This window comes from Chiloscyllium punctatum, chromosome X (genome assembly GCF_047496795.1).
Source record: "Chiloscyllium punctatum isolate Juve2018m chromosome X, sChiPun1.3, whole genome shotgun sequence".
Classification (NCBI taxonomy): domain Eukaryota; kingdom Metazoa; phylum Chordata; class Chondrichthyes; order Orectolobiformes; family Hemiscylliidae; genus Chiloscyllium; species Chiloscyllium punctatum.
In genome coordinates, this window is record NC_092791.1 from 25,724,682 (window position 1) to 25,742,025 (window position 17,344).

Sequence of the window (17,344 nt, forward strand, 5' to 3'; positions counted from 1 at the left end):
GAAAAGCAACCCTCCACCATCACCCTCTGTCTTCTACCTTTGAACCAGTTCTGTATCCAAATGGCTAGTTCTTCCTGTATTCCATGAGATCTAACCTTGGTAACCAGTCTCCCATGGGGAACCTTGTTGAATGCTTTACTGAGGTTCATATAGATCATGTCCCCCGCTCGGCCCTCATCAATCCTCTTTGTTACTTCTTCAAAAAACTCAATCAAGTTTGTGAGACATGATTTCCCACGCACAAAGCCATCAGTTGAAATGCTGGTTTTATAACTGGTCCAATTTGACCGTCCACTTGAAGATACTGCGTGAAGTGTGAAACCAAGGTTCCAACTGCTCCTGTGGATTTCATATTACTGAGTTGTGTTAAAATTGCCTCCAATATTTTCATATCTTAGATCAATGAATCAGCAAGATTTCGTGAATAGTTCTGCACAGTGGCAGTTTGGATTATGATTTTCTTTTGTTCACAAAGATCTGACTGAAGACTGCATAAATTGATTAATTTAGGAGGCCCTAGCAGTGATCAAGGAGATGAGACCTGAGCTTGTGCATGGCTGCACCAGAACAATGCATACAAAAGTGACTAAGGCTATTAAACAATGAATCGTCATTTTTGAATGGTAATCATTTTTAACAGGCAGCTCCTGTACCTGCAACCCCCACCTCCCCTTCATGATCCTGGGAAACCCCAAAACATTTTACAGCCAATTAAGTATTTTTGAAGTGTGACTACTGTAGTTGTGTAGGAATATACAGATGAAGGTGCCAAATTTATTTACTTTCTGATCTTTAATATGTCAGCTATACATAGCCACGCAGCAGTTCAAGTACTCAATTGGCCTAAACTGTCTGACCGAAAAATCAATCGTAGGTCTTCCTCTTGATTGCTATTGTGACCCCTATTGGAAAGAATATAAATGAGAACAGAATCAACCCTAATACCTTCTACTATCCCAATGACGCATGCAAATCGGGGCATGGAGATTGTCTGCACTGGATGTCAGTGAAAAGGCACTGTTTTTTTGAATAAACAATAGTTGGTGACTGGTGGACGACAAAATGAAAATGAATGGAATCTCATTCCGCTGATTAGAAATCTGACTATTTATTACCACTTCCACTCTGACAATGCAAAATAAGTTGTCGTGATCAAGCGTGTAGTTTTATTTGAGGGTTAGTTCTTTTAGTTTAGCAAGTCAGACTTGTTCAATAATTAACGAGCAATGTTAATGTTTGCTGTGCAGCTAATTATCCTGAATGCATTTCTTGGCTGATGTACACTGAGTCAAATAATCTCCTCACAGTGACTGATTATGATGTGAGCACAATAGCAGCCAATCCTTTTTATGAGGGGGTTAAAAGGGCGAAGGAGCTGTAACTGTGTTCAGCCTGTAATCAAGGGCTTTTCTTCCTAAATCTCTGCCGAAGGAGTCACTGTGATTACTGAAGGAAGGCTGTGCTTAGCAGGGTGTGGAACTCCATGCTGAAAACTGATGATTTCCAATAGAAAATTAATTGAATGACTCAGTTCTTTTGCTGACTATTACATTACTTACAACCACAGGTTTGCTGGAGAAATGACACTATTTGTGCTTGACTTTGTAGTCACAGTTTGTATAGAGCAGCAGCTCTAATCATGCTGTTTTTGTATTCTTGGGTAACCTAACCTTGTGAAGGACCCGCAATTGGTAGCAAGCTATTAATTTAAGGCCTTGACACTATGAAGCTCAGGTTTTTGCACATGGAGATAATCAATCACTGAGTGAGCAGTTCCAGCATCATTCCTCTTGACTTTGCATATAAACAATGACTGATTTGGTAACTGAAGTTAAGTGCCTTTATCGCCCTGGAAACGATGCTGTCTGATGAGGCGAATGTGTAATGGAGGACTGTCTTAAGTGGCACCTTCAACAAATTATTAATGGACTGTGTTTGCTGTATTTCACAGACACAATGCTAGTGCTTCTCATGAACTAGGAGATAGTGAGGACTGCAGATGCTGGAGAAGTCAAAGCCAATAAAGTGTGGCGCTGGAAAAAACACAGCAGGTCAGTCAGCATCTGAGGAGCAAGAGACTTGATGTTTCGGGCCTAACCCTTCATCAGGTCTGGGGAGAAGGAAGGGTGGTTGGGATGGCAATAGGTGGGCAAAGGTAGGAGGTGGGAAGGAAGATAGATAGATAGGTCAGGTCAAAAGGGCAGAGACAAGTCAGAGGGTTGCATCTGACTTGGAAAGATTTGGAAACTGGTGAATTCAATGTTGAAGCCATATGCTCTTGTCAAGAGGAAGAGGAAGTCTTATGTGAGGGTGAGGCGTGAAGGGTCAATTAGGGGCCTTAAGAGTTATTAGTTAGCCAGAAAAGAACAAAAGAGAGGGCTGAGAAGAGCCAGGAGGGGACATGAGAAGTTGTTGGCGGATAGGATCAAGGAAAACCCTCAAGCCTGAAACGTCGATTTTGCTGCTCCTCAGATGCTGCCTGAACTGCTGTGCTCTTCCAGCACCACCAATCCAAAATCTGGTTTCCAGCATCTGCAGTCATTGTTTTTACCTTCTATAGGTATATCAGGAATAAAAGAATGACTAGAGTAAGATTAGGGCCAATCAAAGGTAGCAGTGGGAAGTTGTGTGTGGAATCTGAGGACATTGGGGAAGCACTTAATGAATCCTTTTTGTCAGTTGGAAAAGGGCAATGTTTGTGAGAATACGGAGATATAGGCTACAAGATTAGGTGGGATTGAGGTTGACAAAGAGGAGGTTTTAGCCATTTTGGAAGATCTGAAAATAGATAAGACCCCTGGGCCAGATGGGATTTATCCTCAGATTCTCTGGGAAGCCAGGGAAGAGATTGCAGAGCCTTTGGCTTCGATCTTTATGTCATCATCATCAACAGGAGAAGTGCCAGAAGACTGAAGGTAGCAAATGTTGTTCCCTTGTTTAAGAAGGGGAGTCAGGACAACCCGGGTAATTATAGACCAGTGAGCCTCACTTCAGTTGTGGGTAAGGTGTTGAAAAAGGTTATAAGATATAGGATTTATAAACATTTGGAAAGGAATAATTTGATTAGGGATAGTCAACATGTTTTTGTGAAGGGTAGGTTGTGCCTCACTAACCTTATTGAGTTATTTGAGAAGGTGACAAAACAGGTGGATGAAGGTAAGGTGGTTGATGTGGTGTATATGGACTTCAGTAAGGCGTTTGATAATGTTCCACACAGTAAGCTATTGCTCAAATACGGAATTTCAGGATTGAAGGTGATTTAGCGAATTGAATCAGAAATTGGCTAACTGAAAAAAGACAGACACCACATTATAGGAAGGATGTGGAAACATTGGAAAGGGTTCAGAGGAGATTTACTAGAATGTTGCCTGGCATGGAGGGAAGGTCTTACAAGGAAAGGCTGAGGGAACGGAGGCTGTTTTCATTGGCGAGAAGATTTTGAGAGGTGAGTTATTGAGATGTATAAGATAATCAGAGGATTAGATAAGGTGGACAGTGAAAGCCTTTTTCCTCAGATGGTGAAGCCTAACACGAGGGGACATAACTTTAAATTGAGGGGTGATAGATTTAGGACAGATATCAGGGGTAGTTTCTTCACTCAGAGAGTAGTAGGGGCATGGAACGGCCTGCCTGCAACAGTAGTAGACTCATCGACATTAAGGGCATTTAAATGGGCAGTGGACATACATGTGGGTAATCATGGAACGGTGTAGGTTAGATGGGCATCAGATTAATTCCACAGGTCGGCGCGACATTGAGGGCCAAAAGGCCTGTACTGCACTGTAATGTTCTATGTTCTATGGTTGTAGGCACCTGATGTGGAAGCTGAGGTGTTCCTTTTCCAGTTTGCAGGTGGCCTTATTTAGGTGGTCGAGTAGGCCCAGAATGGACATGTCATAGGGGGTAGTAGGAAAGGGAGTTGAAATGGATGGCTACAGGAAGGTGGGGTTGGATGGTGCATACGGACCAGGGATGTTCCCTGAACTGTTCCACGAATTTGTGTTCGGTGTCTTCAATGTAGAGGAGACCACATCGAGAGCAATAGATGTAGTAAATGAGGTTCGAGGATGTGCAAGTAAATCTCTGCCAGATATGGAAGGATCCTTTGGGGCCTTGGATGGAGGTGAGGGGGGAGGTATGTGCACAGGATGTGCACTTCTTATGATGGCGGGGAAGGTGCCGGGTGTGGAGTGGGGAGCCTGGACCTAACAAGGGAATCATTGGGGGTATGGGAAGGCAGATAAGGGTGGAGAGGGAAGTACATATTTGGTGGTGGGGTCTGACTGTAGGCAGTGAAAATGGCAGTGAATGATACACTGGGTTTGAGGAATAGTGGGGTGGAATGTGAGGACCGGTGCATTCTGTACCTGTTGGGTTTAGGGAGGGGTGGGATTCAAGGGCAGGAGTGTGGGAAACGGAGGAAGTGCGATTGAGGACAACGCTGATAACAAGGGAGGGGAAATTATGGTACTGGAAGTAGGAGGACATCTGGGATGTCCGGGAGTGGAATTGCTCATGTGGGAGCAGATATGTTGGAGGAATTGGGAGTAAGGGATCACGTCTTTACAGGAGGTGAGGTTGGGAGCAGGTGTAGTCAAGGTAACTGTGGGAGTCGGTAGGTTTGAAGTAGATGTCAGGGTTATGTCAGTTGCTGGAGACGGAGAGGTCCAGGAAGGGGAGGGGGGTGTCGGAGATGGTCCCAGTGAACTTGAGGTCAGGGTGGAAGGTGTGGGTGTGATGAATGAACTGTTCAAGTTCCTCGTGGGAGCACGAGGCAGCGCTGATACAGTCATCGATGTAGCAGAGGAAAAGGTGGAGAATGGTGCTGGTGTAGCCGTGGAAGAGGAGTGTTCCACTGTTCTGTTCTGTTCTGTTCTTTCTCATGGACTCATTATCATGTCCAACTTCTTAAACATAGGTGTCCACCCAGTTCACTTGGGTAATAGGAAATGATGTGACTTCTCTCCTTGAACGAGTCCACTCCTGCCTCACATCCCTATCCCACTTTCCCAACAATCAACATAATGGTGGGACTGGAAGGATACTAGGCAATTACAATGATGTGTATTCTGGGTAGGACTGAAGAAGGAAAGATGGAATAAGAAGGAAATCCCTGAATGTTCTAAATCCTAAAATAAATCTAAAATGCTTCTTTGAAATAGATTTAATGTTGTACATTAAAAAATAATGCTTTAGCTTTTGACCTGAGTTGTCTCTCTCTGTCTCACTTCTTCTCTTTCTGTCCTTCTTCCTTCACTCTGCTCCTCTGAGACTCTGACCATGGTAAATTATCTCTCTGTGTCCTTGTGGAGATTTGTGCAGGCTTGATTACATCATCCTCCTTCAACATTTGCCTCGGTCATGCAGAATGAACATGTCTGGCTCCTTTCCTAATGCTTCATAGCCAGAAACTTGCCTGTAATGGCTGTCCTTCTCATTCTTTCTTACTTCTGGAGGGCCCAAGGACTGGGAAGACTGAAGCCATTCTTAAACTTCGGTCTTTATCACAACTTCTATTCCCTAACCACCTACTTTATCCCCCTCTCTGGTCTAAGGGTATTTCCACTTATTTAACCTATCCATATCCATTTGTAGTCTTCTTCCTGCATCCACTTCAGAACTCACTATCCTTTCTACCTTTGTGTCATCAAAAAATTTATCAATTACATATTTGGTTTCATCATCCAGGTCATTTATACAGATTGTAAATAAATCAAGTTTGAACACCAATACCTGTGGCACTTCCCTCATGGCAATGTTCCAATGTGCAAATTACCTACTTACGTCCACTCTTTGTTTCCTGTTAGTTAATCAATCCTTGCCCATGTCACCATGTTACCCTATTCAATATGAGTTTTTATTTTCCATAATAACCTTTCACATGGCAGCTTGTCATGTTAAAAGATTAAATGGTAATATCTCTCTGGACATTAATGTAATATTAAAGGGTTAAACTGCACTGCCTTTGGGTGTGGACGACAGCCATGAAAGAATGCGGATGACCATCCATTGTAATTTACACTTCATCTAGACAGTCATTCGCTATTACTCTCCTGCTATTGTCAAGTTAAACTATCATTCAAACTCTTCCATTCAGGAATGCTTTCTGGCCAGAGTTATGTCACACCTACATTGTCTTGGGGAATCACTGAGTCAGGAAATCATCTGCATAACGATTCCCCAGGGTTAGTGCATTAGCATTTGCATTATCTCCGAGGATGATCTCATCCTACCATTGTACCTGGGGTAACAAATGACTGTGAGTATCTGGGGATTGTCTTGAATGGCATGTGACTATGGGGGAGTGGCCAAAGTATCTGTAAGCATTACCAACTGACCTGTATAAAGGGGATGTGGTTTCTTTGTTCCGGGCCTCATTTTGACCCAACTTCGTATGCCTGCAAAGAGAGTCAAAGGGGGTCACCTAGCTAGTACAAGCTTTAATAAACTTTAACTGTTTGCAGAAGTTGGTGTGTGCAAATTGCATCTCATGTGTGAAATCTTGGGAAAAGAACCTAAAGGTCTCTGAAAATCCAAGTACACCACATCCACGGGTTTCGCTTTATCAACGTTGTTACTTCCTCAAAAAATTGTAATAAGTAGTCAAATATGATTTCCCTTTCACAAAACCATGATGATTCTGCCTGAATGCAGTGAGATTTTTATAGTGATGCCCTTCATAAAACATTGCAGCATTTTCCATGTGACAGATGTTAAGCTAACTGGCCTGTAGTTACCTGGTTTTTGTCTTTGTATTCTCTTGAATAGAGGAGTTATATTCACTATTTTCTAATCTGATGGAACATTTCCATAATCTTGGAAAATTAAAGCCAATGCATCCTCTATCTATCACAACCTTTTTTTATATATTTGCTTGAGATTGGGCCAGCGTCTTGTTGCTCGTCCCTAGTTGTCCTTGAGAAGGTGATGGTGAGCTGCTTTCTTGAACTGCTGCAGTCCAGTTAGTATAGAAGATCCACAATGCCCTAGGGGAGGGAATTCAAGGATTTTAACCTAATTCACAATTATTTCTGGGCTGTTGTTTGTATCCTCAATACTGAAGATAAATGTGAAATATTTGTTAAATTCATCCACCATTTCCTTACTTTCCATTATTAATTCCCGAGCCTCTCTCTCTCTCTCTCTCTCTTCCCCCCATAAGGCTTTACTTATTCTTTTCATTTTTAAATATCTGTAGGAATTCTTATTATTTGTTTTTCTACCTCTAGCTAGCTTTCTCTCATACTCAAATTTCTCTCTCCATTTTTACTAAATTTTGTGCGTTTCTGATATTCTATCCAATCTTTTGACCTGTCACTATTCTTTGCAGACTTGTACCTTCGCTTTTTCAATTGGATACTCTTTTGAATTTCCCTAGTTAGCCACAAATGGTGCATCTTTTCCTTAGAGACTTTGTTTCCCACTGGAATGTATCTTACCTGAGTGTCACGAACTATCTCCCTCACTATCTCTAATCTGCTATCCGTACGGTATCTCTACTGACCTATTCCTTAACCGAATTTCGGAATTCACTTTAACCAGCCCTGTCTTCATACTCTCTTAATTGCTCGACTGTAACTTCAAAACATAAGTTTTGGACCCACTCTTTTCCATCCCAAACAGAATGCAAAACTCAATCAATTTAATGCATCCAGAACACTGTAAGCCAATACTAATACTCAATGATTCTTATTTTGTCTTCTTGAAATAAGAATTCTTTCAAGTTTGTACTTGACTTTTTGAATTACTTAAATGTCATGATTGGAAGTGATGTAGGTTTATTATTAATTAAATTACATACACACACACAGGCACAGCCCACACACATACAGACATAACACATACACACTGATACACATGCACACTGATACACCATACCGATACACATACACACAGATACACGACACTGATACACATGCACACTGATACACCATACAGATACAAATACACACTGATACACCATACCGATACACATACACACTGATACACTATACCGATATACGTACAGACTGATACACTATACTGATACACATACACACAGATACACTATACCGATACACATACACACTGATATACCATACTGATACACATGCACACTGATACACCATACCGATACACATACACACTGATACACTATACCGATATACGTGCAGACTGATACACCACACCGATACATGTACACACAGATACACTATACTGATACACATATACACTGATACACCATACCGATACACATACACACTGATGCACCATACCGATACACGGACACACAGATACACGATACCGATACACGGACACACTATACCGATACACATATACACTGATACACGTACACACTGATACACTATACTGATACACGTACACACTGATACACCATACCAATACACATACACACTGATACACTATACTGATACACATGCACACTGATACACCATACCGATACATGTGTACACAGATACACTGTACAGATACACGTACACACTGATACACCATACCGATACACGTACACACTGATACAGCATACAGATACATGTACACACTGATACACCACACTGATACACGTACACACTGATACACCATACCGATATACATGCAGACTGATACACCACACCGATACATGTACACACAGATACACTATACTGATACACATATACACTGATACACCATACCGATACACATACACACTGATGCACCATACCGATACACGGACACACTATACCGATACACATATACACTGATACACCATACAAATACACATACACACTGGTACACCATACCGATACACATACACACTGATACACCATACAGATACACGGACACACAGATACATGATACCGATACATGGACACACTGTACCGATACACATACACACTGATACACCATACCGATACACGGACGCACTGATACACGATACCGATACACATACACACTGATACACCATACTAATACACATACACACTGATACACCATGCTGATACATGTACACACTGATACTCCATACCGATACACGTATGCACTGATACACATACACACTGATACACGTACACACTGATACACCATACTAATACACATACACACTGATACACCATACCGACACATGTACACACTGATACACATACACACTGATATACCATACTGATACACGTACACACTGATACACCATACTAATACTCATACACACTGATACACCATACCGATACACGTAAACACTGATACACCACACCGATACACGTAAACACTGATACACCATACCAATACACGTACACACAGATACACTATACCAATACACGTACACACAGATACACTATACCAATACACATGCACACTGATACACCATACAGATACAAGTACACACTGATACACTATACTGATACACGCACACACTGATACACTGTACTGATACATGTGCACACTGATACACCATACCGATACACATGCACACTGATACACCATACAGATACAAGTACACACTGATACACTATACTGATGCACGCACACACTGATACACTGTACTGATACGCGTACACACTGATACACCATACCTATACATGTGCACACTGATACACCATACCGATACACATGCACACTGATACACCATACAGATACAAGTACACACTGATACACTATACTGATGCACGCACACACTGATACACTGTACTGATACGTGTACACACTGATACACCATACCTATACATGTGCACACTGATACACCATACCGATACACATACACACTGATACACTATACAGATGCACATACACACTGATACAGTATACACACATACACAGAGACACTGTATAGTTTTGCCTCCTTCATCTTTATTCCGGGCCCAGGAGGGAGAGAGAATGATTGCCCATGTGCACAGGGACATGAGATCATGGTCTTCTCTGGAATATCGGTTTCTTAATGATTTATGTAAGCATTTTACAGGGAGGAGCATCCAGATAAGGCAGCATACAGATTGGTTGGGTGACCATTACAATCAGCAAGTGTCAATGGTAGAGATTAAGCCATCTGGCGTTATAGAATGAATAACTTGCTTCACAAAATGAAAACTTTTCACTTTGTTAACTGATGTTTCATACTGAATGCTCCTGAAGAAGGGCTCATGCCCGAAACGTCAATTCTCCTGCTCCCTGGATGCTGCCTGACCTGCTGTGCTTTTCCAACAACACATTTTCAGCTCTACAATAATGACTCTGATTCAAAAATACTTAATTGGCTGGGAGTATTTTGGAACATCTTGAGTTGTTGCAAGTTGCTACAGAAATCCAAGTTCGCAGTGCTTCATCAGATTAGTAGCATTATCTATAATCAATAAATCATTACAGTGGTCAGACTCTTTATAGACGTACCAATCGGCAATTGCAACTGCAACATGACTGACTGTGTGGAGTTTGCACATTCTCCCCGTGTCTGTGTGGGTTTCCTCCGGGTGCTCCGGTTTCCTCCCACAGTCCAAAAATGTGCATGTTAGGTGAATTGGCCACACTAAATTGCCCGTAGTGTTAGGTGAAGGGGTAAATGTAGGGGAATGGGTCTGGGTGGGTGTGCTTCGGCGGGTCGGTGTGGACTTGTTGGGCCGAAGGGCCTGTTTCCACACTGTAAGTAAACTAATCTAATCTAATCTAAATGACAATGACACTTCTATTGCAACTACCATCAGTTGCATCGTTGAGTTCTCCCTTCTTAATAAGTCACTGCGCTTCCAGCCGACACCTCACCCACCCACCCCACCTCTCCCCGCAAACCCCTTCCTCTGTCTGCACTGATCTCATCCAGGGCAGTGTGACTATTCACCTTCTGCACTCCTGGAGAAGATCAGACAGGCTTCTGTTTCTGATTGCTATCCACTATCCCTTTGGTGCTTCAGGCAAGCAGCTGGTCTCATGGTTGAGCCGAGACAGAGTTAGTGTGCTACTCGACAGTGTGAGGCTTCACCATAATCTTTAAACAAAGCAAATGGGAGAGAAACCAGGAACAGGACCTGGCTGTTTGTAACCACTTTCACAGCCAAAGTGTACTGAGGCCAGTTTTACTACTTATCCACTAATTACAATAGCTGAGAACAACAGGGATCAAATCTAGGGTCACCTAGTCTATTTAAACGTAGTTACTCACTGCACACACTCTTGAGTCATCGTGAGAGAATTTAAGAATTCAGCTTTAAACTATTTTATATTAGATGATGGCTAGTGTACAGTATCTACATGAAATATGCATTTTATGGCACCTTTCACGATCACAACATCTCCCACGGCACAACAGTGGGACAGTGACCAGGTAATCTGTCTTAGTGCAACTGCTTGGAGGATAAATGCTTTGTGTCTGCTCACCTGCTCAAACTATTTAATAACATTTCGAAACACTGTGCTAAATGAATCAGCATTTAGATTTAGTGCAAATTCCCAGATCTATCCAGTGCTGGATAAGTGTTCCTTCTTTTTAATTCTTTATAGTCTCCCTCTTCTCTTGATGATATGTATGCTGTGTGATCCTGATAGGAGAGAAGAAAAACTGGAAGGGAGCCTAGAGATTAATTTTAAAGTCAATTCACTAACAGCAGGCTCCCATCAGGGAGATTCACAGTGCTGCAACACCACGGTCCTCTGTCTCTGAGCCATGCTCCTCTTGAGCACAGATAGTCGCAGCTAATCCAGGAGCCATGAATTTACTCTGCCATGTTAAAAAAAACTACAAGTATACCGAAAAATTAAGTTGTTTTTATCAGAACTCTTACTGTTTAGCAATCCCTGAGACCTTGCCTCTTCTATTAGTGTGGTCAATAAAAAAGTACATTGTAACGTTTCATCCTACCAGGGTGCGGTGTGCCATTTGGGAGCTCATTATTCACATCCTGTTTAAAAATTGGAGGCATGGATAACCCAATTTGCCTTCACATTCTCTTCAAAAGGCTTTAAGTGTAACAGCTGTGGTTTAGTCTCTGAATCACACTGTTTGAAAATCGAACCCCTACAGTGTGGAAGGAGACTATTCGGGCCAGCGTGTCTGCACCGACCCTCCAAAGAGTATCCTACCCAGACCCAGCCCCCAACCATATTCCATAACAACACATTTCCCATGGCTCACCCACCTAGTTCGCACATCCCTGAATACTATGGACACTTTAGCATGGCCAATCTACCTGGCCTGCACATCTTTGAACTGTGGGAGGAAACCAGAGCACCCAGAGGAAAGCCCCCAAACCCCCATGCAGACATTTGCCCAAGGCTGGAATTGAGCACGGGTCCCTGATGCTGGGAGGCAACAGTGCTGAGCCACCATTCCACCCACCGTTCTAAGTTCAGACCTCACAGCGCAAAAGTCAATGCTGGAAAATATTCCAGTGCAATACTGCATTGTTGGAGGTGCTGTTTTTTCAATGAGACCCCATTAAGTCAAGATCCCATGAATCTGCTCAGGTGGATGCAAAAGATCTATTTGAAGACCAGAACGAGAGTTATCCCAGGTACCCTGGCCAGTTGGTTAGCCTTCAGTCAATGAGATTATCCAATATTATTACAATGGTGTTGCAGGAGCTTATATTAGAACAGTGACTACAATTCAAAATTACTTAATTGGCCTCGAAGTGGTTTGAGTCATCCAGTGATGTGCGATATAAAAGCATGGCGTCCCAAAGGCATGAGCGACAGAACCAACATGGGACTTTTTCTTTTTCTCTATTAAGCCAAAATGGATTTCTGAAGGACAAATGGTGTCGTAGTAATTTGCCTGAGTTTCCTTGCTGAGGTAGGTAACAGTAGATTGATGAGGAGACAGTGGCTTGTTTGCTCTGTGTCTCCTCACATTCTTTTTAGCCCTTGGAAAATGGCGTGGATTGTGGCAAGGATCAGCGGCCAGATTGACAAGCTGTTCGACTGTGTTAGAAACACCCCTTCTATTGACCATTTCGCACTGGAGAGTTTAGATTAGATTAGCTTACTTACAGTGTGGAAACAGGCCCTTCGGCCCAACAAGTCCACACCGCCCCGCCGAAGCGCAACCCACCCATACCCCTACATCTACCCCTTACCTAACACTACGGGCAATTTAGCATGGCCAATTCACCTGGCCTGCACATCTTTGGAGTGTGGGAGGAAACCGGAGCACCCAGAGGAAACCCACGCAGACACGGGGAGAATGTGCAAACTCCACACAGAGAGTCGCCTGAGGCGGGAATTGAACCCGGGTCTCTGGCGCTGTGAGGCAGCAGTGCTAACCACTGTGCCACCGTGACGCCCACTAAGTTGCTGCGGACTGGCAAGCACTCAGGGCATGGTTAGGAACATGGGACTGGGATATCATAACAAGTACAGAAACATGGCTCAGGGATGGACAGGTCTGGCAGCTTCATGTTCAAGGATACAAGTGCTACAGGAAGGACAGAAAGGGAGGGGAGAGAGGAGGGGGAGTGGCGTTTTTGATAAGGGATAGCATTACAGCTGTGCTGAGGGAGGATATTCCCACAAATACATCCAGGGAAGTTATTTGGGTGGAACTGAGAAATAAGAAAGGGATGATCACCTTATTGGGATTTTATTATAGACCCCTTAATAGTCAGAGGGAAACTGAGAAACAAACTTGTAAGGAGATCTCAGCTATCTGTAAGAATAATAGGGTGGTTATGGTCGTGGATTTTAACTTTCCAAACATAGACTGGGACTGCCATAGTGTTAAGGGTTTAGATGGAGAGGAATTTGTTAAGTGTGTACAAGACAATTTTCTAATTCAGTATGTGGATGTACCTACTAGAGAAGGTGCAAAACCTGACCTACTCTTGGGAAATAAGGCAGGGCAGGTGACTGAGGTGTCAGTGGGGGAGCACTTTGGGGCCAGCGATCATAATTCTATTAGTTTCAAAAGAGTGATGGAAAAGAATAGATCAGATCTAAAAGTTGAAGTTCTAAATTGGAGGAAAGCCAATTTTGACGGTATTAGGCAAGAACTTTCAAAAGCTGATTGGGGGCAGATGTTCACAGGTAAAGGGACGGCTGGAAAATGGGAAGTCTTCAGAGTGGGATAACGAGAGTCCAGACACAGTATGTTCCTGTCAGGGTGAAAGGGAAGGCTGGTAGGTTTGGGGAATGCTGGGTGACTAAAGAAATTGAGGGTTTGGTTAAGAAAAAGAAGGAAGCATATGTAAGGTATAGACAGGATAGATCGAGTGAATCCTCAGAAAAGTATAAAGGAAGTAGGAGTATACTTAAGAGGGAAATATGGAGGGCAAAAAAGGGACATGAGATAGCTTTGGCAAATAGAATTAAGGAGAATCCAAAGAGCTTTTACAAATACATTAAGGACAAAAGGGTAACAAGGGAGAGAATAGGGCCCCTCAAAGATCAGCAAGGCAGCTTTTGTATGGAGCCGCAGAAAATGGGGGAGAATCTAAATGAGTATTTTACATCAATATTTACTGTGGAAAAGGATATGGAAGATATAGAATGTAGGGAAATAGATGGTGGCATCTTGCAAAATGTCCATATTACAGAGGAGGAAGTGCAGGACATCTTGAAACGCATAAAAGTGGATAAATCCCCAGGACCTGATCAGGTGTACCCTAGAACTCTGTGGGAAGCCAGGGAAGTGATTGCTGGGCCTCTTGCTGAGATATTTGTAACACCAATAATCACAGGTGAGGTGCAGGAAGACTGGAGGTTGGCAAACGTGGTGCCACTGTTTAAGAAAGGCGGGAAAGACAAGCCAGGGAACTATAGACCAGTGAGCCTGACCTCAGTGGTTGGCAAGTTGTTGGAGGGAATCCTGAGGGACAGGATGTACATGTATTTAGAAAGGCAAGGACTGATTAGGGATAGTCAACATGGTTTTGGGCGTGGGGAATCATGTCTCACAAACTTGATTGAGTTTTTTGAGGAAGTAACAAAGAAGATTGATGAGGGCAGAGTGGTAGATGTGATCTATATGGACTTCAGTCAGGTGTTTGACAAGGTTCCCCATGGGAGGCTGATTAGCAAGGTTAGATCTCATGGAATACAGGGAGAACTAACCATTTGGATGCAGAACTGGCTCAAAGATAGAAGACAGAGGGTGGTGGTGGAGGGTTATTTTTCAGACTGGAGGCCTGTGACCAGTGGAGTGCCACAAGGATCAGTGCTGGGCCCTCTACTTTTTGTCATTTACATAAATGATTTGGATGCGAGCATAAGAGGTACAGTTGGTAAATTTGCGGACGACACCAAAATTGGAGGTGTAGTGGACAGCGAAGAGGGTTACCTCAGATTACAACAGGATCTTGAACAGATGGGCCAGTGGGCTGAGAAGTGGCAGATGGAATTTAATTCAGATAAATGCGAAGTGCTGCATTTTGGGAAAGCAAATCTGAGCAGGACTTATACACTTAATGGTAAGGTCCTAGGGAGTGTTGCTGAACAAAGAGACTTTGGAGTGCAGGTTCATAGCTCCTTGAAAGTGGAGTTGCAGGTAGATAAAACAGTGAAGGCGTTTGGTATGTTTTCGTTTATTGGTCAGAGTATTGAGTACAGGAGTTGTGAGGTCATGTTGCGGCTGTACAGGACATTGGTTCGGCCACTGTTGGAATATTGCGTGCAATTCTGGTCTCCTTCCTATTGGAAAGATGTTGTGAAACTTGAAAGGGTTCAGAAAAGATTTACAAGGATGTTGCAGGGTTGGAGGATTTGAGCTATTGGGAGATGCTGAACAGACTGGGGCTGCTTTCCCTGGAGTGTCAGAGGCTGAGGGGTGACCTTATAGAGGTTTACAAAATTATGAGGGGCATGGATAGGATAAATAGAGAAAGTCTTTTCCCTGGGGTTGGGGAGTCCAGAACTAGAGGGCATAGGTTTAGGGTGAGAGGGGAAAGATATAAAAGAAACCTCGGGGCAACCTTTTCACACAGAGGTGGTAGGTATATGGAATAAGCTGCTAGAGGAAGTGGTGGAGCCTGGTACAACTGCAACATTTAAGAGGCATTTGGATGGGTATATGAATAGGAAGGGTTTGGAGGGATATGGGCCGGGTGCTGGCTGGTGGGACTAGATTGGGTTGGGATATCTGGTCGGCATGGACGGGTTGGACTGAAGGGTCTGTTTCCATGCTGTACATCTCTATGACTCTATGACATTAGGAAAATATTAAGACCATTGTTGCAAAAGCTGACACTAAATATCTAATCGTGACATTTGAATAATATTAAGTAGAATGTAGGAAAATCTATAGGGGCACAATTAAAGAGATAGTGGGAACTAACATCACTGGTTTATTGTTTAGCTAGTGTGAGGTACTTTGAATAATATAGTTGGATATGCTGATAAGCTAACAGAAACATGATAAAAAAAGATATTAAAAGTCACAGACCCTGAGGTTTGGGAGCATTCAAGAATCTGCTTTCTGAGTGTTACGGTTTTTTGTTGCAAATAAAAGACCTACTTCTTGAAGAACCCTCTGCATCTCCTGGTGATTCTCCACATTTTCTCCACGACACTGACAGCAAGTCTCTTCACCCACCTTGCTTCCAAACTAAAATGAAGATTGTCCACAGGAGTAGTGTCACCCTTGTGGGGGTAAGGAAGCTGTTCACAGAACGGGTGCAACCTCAATAGCTCCACAATTGCTGGGCCATATCGAACTTGCTGATGAAAGGCCCCAGACACAACAAGCAGGCCAAAGCTAGGCCTGAACATTGAGGAAAATACACCAGATGGGGAGTAGGGGGGAGCAAAAATAAGTTACACACTTACCTCATCCTGAACTGCAGAGTTTCTGAATTTGTGGTTGATTGGAGGGAAAGTGTCTCTGATTTTAATAAAGTGTTATTAGCTTTTACATATCAATTCCCCTCTTGTCAACTTTTTCTTTCATGTTGTCGATCTTCCCCACCCCCGCCCAGTAAGCGGGTGGTCTGACTGATTGGGAGACCAAGTTGAAATATTACACTCCACTGGCCTTGTTCCTCCCTGATCGCTCTCCCCTTCACTATTTATCATTCCCAGTCCGTGTCACATTAAAGTGGTTACCATGACAACCCCCCTCAACATGTCGCAGAGGACCAGAAGCTCCCCTAACTCTCCCTGTTCTTCCCCCCCACCACCACACTCCACCCCTTTATTTTCTTCATGTTGTTAAATCTTTGCTCTCTGCCCTTTTTTGCTGCATCTCTTGCCGAATTGTTTGAAGTTGTTTGCGAGAGGGGCAAGGGGAGACATTTGTGTGGACAGGATCTCCCATGTGCTCTGCAGCACCACAGCTAAATTCACCCTCTGATAGAAGCGCCTTTTGTGACCCCCAGGTGACCCCTCCCTGCTACTGATGCACTCTGCCCAGGTCCTTTCGTGCTGAACACTTGGCCTTTTTTGTGAAGCAGCTGCAGGT

General features: G+C 43.2%; 1 long non-coding RNA gene across 1 annotated transcript in view; it reads right to left on the minus strand.

The window, feature by feature from the left end:
- LOC140471317 (uncharacterized) overlaps positions 1 to 16,618 on the minus strand; it is a 47,435-nt gene extending 30,817 nt beyond the window's left edge. Inside the window, exon 1 of the long non-coding RNA XR_011956965.1 lies at positions 16,403 to 16,618. This is a non-coding gene — a long non-coding RNA (uncharacterized lncRNA). The remainder of the gene's footprint in view (positions 1 to 16,402) is intronic.
- Between the last annotated feature and the right edge of the window lie 726 nt (positions 16,619 to 17,344).